A 5,919-nucleotide genomic window follows, 5' to 3' on the forward strand; every position below is an offset into this window, starting at 1 on the left:
AGGTGGCAAAGTGTCTTATTTTTCATGTGAAACGTTGTCTTGTTTTAAGACAAGTTAAAAGAGGGAGTATGTCGCTAAGCTAATGAAAGTCAATGCATCCATGTAGCATTGCTACATGCTACACGGATCCATTGACTTTCACTAGCTTAGCGACATGCTCCTTCTTTTAACTTGTCTTAAAACTAGACAATGGCTTACATGAAAAATAAGACACTTTACCGCCTTTATGAATTCCAGCCAACGATTTTAACTGTATTAAGCCCCAAAATAGTGGCATACCCCTTTAAGACTCTGTCTATGTGGATATTTTTAAAAACTGATACAGTATTTATTAACCATTCACATACTTCTTTTTACATATGTATCATCCATTACATATATTTACACTCATTTACATGGCATATGGATTGGATAAGAACTATTAGGGTTTAGAACTTTGTTTATATGTACACAAAAGATCCATTTTCAAAAATGTCAATGCATACATGTAAACAGGGTCTAGGAAATGACATCATGCTAGTTTTATAGTTTATTTAGTGAGTTGTATTTTGAAGCTGGTAATTTCATGTTAACGGTCAAAAACAGAGAAGCATTTGGAATTTTTAGACTTACTACCACTTTGGGGCTCATAACAGTTCTTTTACTTTATCGTTGACTAATGTGCAATTGTCAATGCAAAGAGACTTGATGCACTTGATGATCTTGATGACTCCATGTCCAGTTAGCCAACTGAAAGGACAGAGAAATGTGCTGTTTCGACCGCGGCCTAGCCTAGACCATGCCCTCTTCCGTATGCAAATAACCAGATTATCTAGCCTGCTCTACCAGTTAAAGAGACACACTGTCAGATTACTGTGACGTGCTGTCATAGGCTGTATCATATATATATGCGTTTTCTGCAGTTCTCAGTTAAGCATTAAGATGATAAGACAGTGGATCAGACACTTAACAGTAGATGGAGGATGATAAATGAATGATGGGTAACCATATACTGTAGTGTGGATGTTAACACCAACAACTACACACGCAGGCACACACCATGACAGCTTAAAGCCGTAGTGCTATTTCGAGAGAAGCCATTTGTGTGTGTGTGTGTGTGTGTGTGTGTGTGTGTGTGTGTGTGTGTGTGTGTGTGTGTGTGTGTGTGTGTGTGCATACATGTGAGAGTATGCGTGCGTGCGTGCATGTGTGTGTGTGTGTGTGTGTGCGCGCATGTGCGTGTGTGTGTGCATGTGTGTGTGTGTGGTCCTCAGATGGGGGAGGATAATGAGCACGTTCACGTTTGGCCAGACGAGCCAAGCTGAGCCTGATTAGCACACACCCTCGGGTAACACACACACACACACACACACACACACAAACACACAGAGGGCCCCGGAGAAGAGGGTCTTCTTGAATTCAGCCCTGTGGGTAACTGGAGTCCTCCTCAGGGTGCCAAGGTGCCAGGGTGCTCGCACGGCAGCATCTGTGGGGCAGGAACCACTAACAGGGAAGCCCATTGGCATGGACAAAGGGGTCACTTGACCCGGGAACCATGGGCGATAGTAAGCCCAGAATTGGATCCTCATTACATTGTATGTATTGGGTTTGGTGCCCTTTCAGATGACTTTGTCCTGGGCCCAGACAAAGCTGCCAACAGAACCTCACCACTAATAAGCCAGCCACTGACCGTTCCCATGGAAACACTGGCCCGACCTGTCAGGAGCCTTAACGAGGATCCTTGTTTGAATTTAATTTGCCTAACGAAGCTGAATTTAAACTACATGATGAATTTGTTATCTGATAAACCACTCGTGAATCTAACATTGTTCCACCGTAATTTTTTATGTGCACTGAAACTAGATGATGCATGGAGCAAGTTGTGAAGCCTGTCCTAGGTCCTAACTTTTGCAAACATTCTGTGTCTGTCTGTCTGTCTGCAGAGATGTCAAAAGTAAAAGTCAAAGTGAAAAAGAAACACAATTCATATTGTGCTGGTTGGATCAAGTTTGTGGTGGTTTTTTGTTACGTTTTTGGTGCTTTTCAGTAACAACATAGTCTATCTACAGTACCTTAGGTACAATGGAGTAGACGCAGACTGTCTAACAGCTATGTAATACCATGTGCTAGTGTTATACTTACACTATACTTTTTAGGGATGCCCCGATACCACTTTTTAAAAAACCGATACAAGTATGAGTACATTAATGTGTGTACTTGCCGATACCGAGTACCGATACCGATATGGCCTTGTTTTTTTCCACCTGTGATTTTTTAATTGTCCATTTCCATGTAGATTTACATGTTAGCAAATGTATGAGGCGACACTTTTTTCCATGCTGCTTTCAAGTCCACAGAACGTGACAAGATTTTGCATTGTTTTGTGTAATAGCAGTATCGTTCCTGGTATCGGCAAGTGCTTGACGAGTACGAGTACAAGTATAATGAGCAGTATCGGGTGCCGATACCGATACCAGTATCGGTATCGGTGCATCCCTAATACTTTTACTTTTACTTTTGACACCTCTATCTGTCTGTCTGTCTGTCTGTCTTTCTGTCTCTCTGTCTGTTGGTCTGTTTGTGGCTAGGTACCCACCATAAATGGACTTGCATGCTCATGGGAACCCAGGTTCGAGTCCGGCTTGGGTCATTTCCCAACCCTGCCCTATCGCTCTCTCCCCCTCCTTCCCTGCCATACTCTTCACTAATACAGACAAAACAAGGCCCTGAAATATATACCATACTTGAAAAAAGATAAGTTTGTATCAACCTGTTTTTTTCCATGGAGGAGGTGTCAACACAGCGTCGAAACAACAAGATCTCGGATTGACCCTCGCTCGGATGCCCTCAGATTCTCTGTACCGGACTCACTGTTTCCAGCAATACACTTTGCTAGGTTGTACATAAGGAGGAAATTGACTGCACACTAGCGTACACACACCACACGGGGGCGCCGACTAACTTCTGGATCTCCCGGTCAATTGACCCGTTCAGAATTCACGTCCTCACTGAATGTGTGTGCATTGTTGACTCACGGCACTCTAGGGGCGCCAACGGAGGAGTGCAGACTCCATTCAGAATGAATAGCCTGTGCTCTCTTGACAGCGGCCCCTAGGTGAACTGCAGGCATAAATAAAGAGATGAAAGATATGAAATAAAATTGCAGGGTCATGGATACAAGTACTACCAAAAACCTGGCTTTTTAATAAACGTTAGCAAAAGCGCTAGCAAAAGCGCTAGCATAACGAGTAAGTTAGCTAAGTTGCCAAGGTTACACTTCAATTTCTAAGACACACATACACAAATAATGATAATAAACACACACCTGTAGTGTAAATGGTAAATTAAAGTACTCTATTTATCTGTTCTCCGCTAATATTGAACAGCCTTAGGATCAGCTGGTAATTGACGTGTCATGGTCTGCGCCGCATGCCCAATGGCGGTTTGTAGGATTATATGACATGTAGGAGGACTTTACAGAACACCGGCTGTATGTAAAACTGGCTGTGAACAAACATAGCCTACACGAACAGACAGTGCACACCCTAAAGAGAGAAGACCTGCTGTCCTGAAGCGTGTACATTAATAAATAATAGAGATTCCGAAAAGTACATATGCTATTTCAAGAGGGAAGAGGCTGTTCCCATAGGCATAGGAGATGTTTTTTGTTACAAGACATTAAACTACTGACTGGACTGAGGACATCATCAGGAAGGCCCGTGTCTGTGATACCCACTGCATCTGAAGTTATCATGACCATCCATTTTCTTATTGTGGAAAAAAAACACCTGGGGCCTCATGTACGAAGCTCACTTAGGCCTACGGACAAAAAAGCTACTTAAGTTGTTTTCCACGGTCACGGTCAGATGTACTAAAACACTAGGCGTGGAAAACTGCGGATCTCCACGCGAATTTCAGGGCTGCTGTGGAAGTTTCCGTAAGCATGGAAGTTGCCGTAAGTGGTGCATTCCCAGGTAGCAAGCAGACGTTGGGCCAACATTGGGCCAACGTCAGGAGTAGTGTTGGGCCAACGTTGGGTGCCGCCGTTGGCCCAACGTAATTTTGTCCGGTGGGCCAACGTTGGACCAACCAAAATTTCAATATAGCCTACCAACCTAATGCCAACCCAAAACCAACCTAAAAACAACCTATTCAACGCTGGGCCAACCGTTTTATTCAACTAAAAACCTTACAAAAAATCTTAAAACTATTCAACCAAAAGGCCTACATAAATCATAATACCAACAAAAAAAAACTTGCTTTATCAACAAGTTCATGTACTGGTATTGAATTGTCCAACATAGCATTACGATACATTAAAAACAAACTGCATTGATAGAATAAAATGTACATTTATTTATTATGTTGAGCAGCAGATTGATTTATGTTGGGTTCGCTTGTTGAAATCAGGGGGGATAGTTGGTGCTGCCAGTGGTCTTGCTGAATTCTACAAACAAACAAACAAACCAATAATTAGGTTAAGTAAATAAATGTAATGTGAGGAGGAGAAGTTTTACAGTATAGAGAGATACCACGTACATGCACGCCTGGACACATACAAACAAACACACACACACACACACACACACACACACACCTGGTAAGATAGTAAGATTGTGATAGATCACAAGTGTCACACACACACATGCAACCAACCAATGTACAGCCTTGGTTATGGTATAGTCCATTACATAGGCCAGGGGTGGGGATCCTTTTTCATTCGAGGGGGCACTTCATCCGAGAGCTGTAAAAGTCCTCCGAGGGCCGTGTTATGGCCGCAAACCAGGATTTCCCCCTGCACTTTTAGGCCTATATTGAAGGCAGCCACCTTTGAAACAGAACCCACCTTCTCTATGTCCCCTGAATATAACTTAACTGTATTACAAATGTATTTTTCAAGATTCCTTTACAAAATATGCAATATTTCATGTGAAGCTGCATAACATTGAAATTATGTCGGGGGCCAGATAAAATGGCCACAATGGCCGCAAATGGCCCTCGGGACAAAGGTTCCCCACCCCTGACATAGGCCGATGGTAGTGATGTGCTTACTTACTTCATCAGTGTGGTTTTGTTGTCTGGGCCCGACTTTGTGGCTGCAGGCTCCAGGCTCCAGTGTCTTGAAGATGGTCTGTTGGAAAGAGTCATATTTCAAAACTCTGTACCATACATGCAAGAACAGAAAGACTGTGAGGAAGAGTTTTTACCCCCAGGCAGTGCGACTGCTGAACAGAGATCTTCTTAATTGATTTCCGTGTATATTTTTACTTATTTCTTTTTTTTTGTAACTTTACTTCTTTGGATGAAGAGCACTAGAAATGCACTAGAAATAATATGTGAGACAAGTCAAATAACTTCAACTTGAACATGAACACACACACACACACACACACACACACACACCTTGCCAGTTGATAGGAGAGAAAAACATACTGGGGCATCTCAGGTGGCACAGGTGTTGGGTGGTACGTCAGGTAAGGACTGATGCATCTCCACACTAGACAGTAAAATTGATAGATCACAAGTGTCACATACATGCAACCAACCAATATACAGCCAGGGTCAGCCTGTATAGTCCATTGCCTAGGAATATGGTGGTGTGCTTACTTACTTTATATGTGTGACTTTGAGGCTGCAGACTTCATGCTGTGTCTTGAAGATGGTCTGTTGGAAAGAGCCACATTTCAAAACTGGATAGCTCAATCTTTATGTGGGTGAAGAAGAATAGAAAAGGAAACAAGAAAACTTGCCGTCTTATTCGCCCACTTTCTTCATGTGCTCCTTCACCTTTTCCTCTGGACAACTCGCACGTTTTTCCCTGGCTTTCTCATGTGTATCTAACAGAGAAAACAAAGACACACACACAAACATTGAAGGGGAGAGAGGAAAGTGTGTTGACACATTGTCAATGGTTTTTAACTATGCACAGTACACATGTCC

General features: G+C 42.7%; 1 long non-coding RNA gene across 1 annotated transcript; it reads right to left on the reverse strand.

The window, feature by feature from the left end:
• Nucleotides 1–4,315: 4,315 nt before the first annotated feature.
• LOC134468434 (uncharacterized) lies at nucleotides 4,316–5,644 on the reverse strand. Its single transcript, XR_010038795.1, has 4 exons — nucleotides 5,591–5,644; nucleotides 5,383–5,476; nucleotides 5,036–5,110; nucleotides 4,316–4,426 (listed from the first exon to the last, which is right to left on the reverse strand). It is a non-coding gene; the product is annotated as an uncharacterized LOC134468434 (long non-coding RNA).
• Between the last annotated feature and the right edge of the window lie 275 nt (nucleotides 5,645–5,919).

This window comes from Engraulis encrasicolus, chromosome 18 (assembly GCF_034702125.1).
Source record: "Engraulis encrasicolus isolate BLACKSEA-1 chromosome 18, IST_EnEncr_1.0, whole genome shotgun sequence".
Lineage (NCBI taxonomy): Eukaryota > Metazoa > Chordata > Actinopteri > Clupeiformes > Engraulidae > Engraulis > Engraulis encrasicolus.